The 758-nt window shown below is 45.5% G+C and overlaps 1 pseudogene; it reads right to left on the bottom strand.

Annotated features, from left to right (window-relative positions):
• Positions 1-8: 8 nt before the first annotated feature.
• LOC111667677 (tubulin alpha chain pseudogene) lies at positions 9-750 on the bottom strand (annotated as a pseudogene).
• Between the last annotated feature and the right edge of the window lie 8 nt (positions 751-758).

Raw genomic sequence — 758 nt, forward strand, 5'->3', positions numbered from 1 at the left:
ATGGCCTCATTATCCACCATGAAGGCACAGTCAGAGTGCTCTAGGGTGGTGTGTGTGGTCAGGATGGCGTTGTAAGGCTCCACCACAGCAGTGGACACCTGGGGAGCTGGGTAGATGGCAAACTCCAGCTTGGACTTCTTGCCGTAGTCTACAGACAAACGCTCCATCAGCAGGGAGGTGAAGCCCGAGCCAGTACCACCTCCAAAGCTGTGGAAAACCAGGAATCCCTGAAGACCAGTGCACTGGTCAGCCTGAGGATGGATATAAATAAAAAGATTGCAGTAATATAATATAGATCAGTGGTTCTCAACATTTCTGAGGCAATTGATTTGACACTTGACAGTTCTGCACATTCAGAAAACAAACAAACAAAATACACTGCACAGATGATAAAATCAAACTCAAGCATTAATTTAAAATATAAATAAACATAAATCAAATGGTCAGGAGTCATAGTTGCAATGGATAATGATTAGGTGCCCTCTGGTGGTGGAAAGGTAAACTGTATAATTTGAGTAATAATTTGAGTTGTTACAGCATACAGTACATGCACTGCTCTTACTTTCCTGGTGTGTGTCTTCCTGCTCTTATGTGACTCACCAATTTACGGATCCTGTCCAGCACCAGGTCAATTATCTCTTTGCCAATGGTGTAGTGTCCACGGGCGTAGTTGTTGGCAGCATCCTCCTTGCCAGTGATCAGCTGCTCAGGGTGGAACAGCTGCCGGTAGGTCCCAGTGCGCACCTCATCTGAAGAGA

This window comes from Seriola lalandi, unplaced genomic scaffold, assembly GCF_002814215.2.
Source record: "Seriola lalandi dorsalis isolate HSWRI2012SDOR001 ecotype SW California unplaced genomic scaffold, Sedor1 jcf7180001960769, whole genome shotgun sequence".
NCBI lineage: Eukaryota > Metazoa > Chordata > Actinopteri > Carangiformes > Carangidae > Seriola > Seriola lalandi.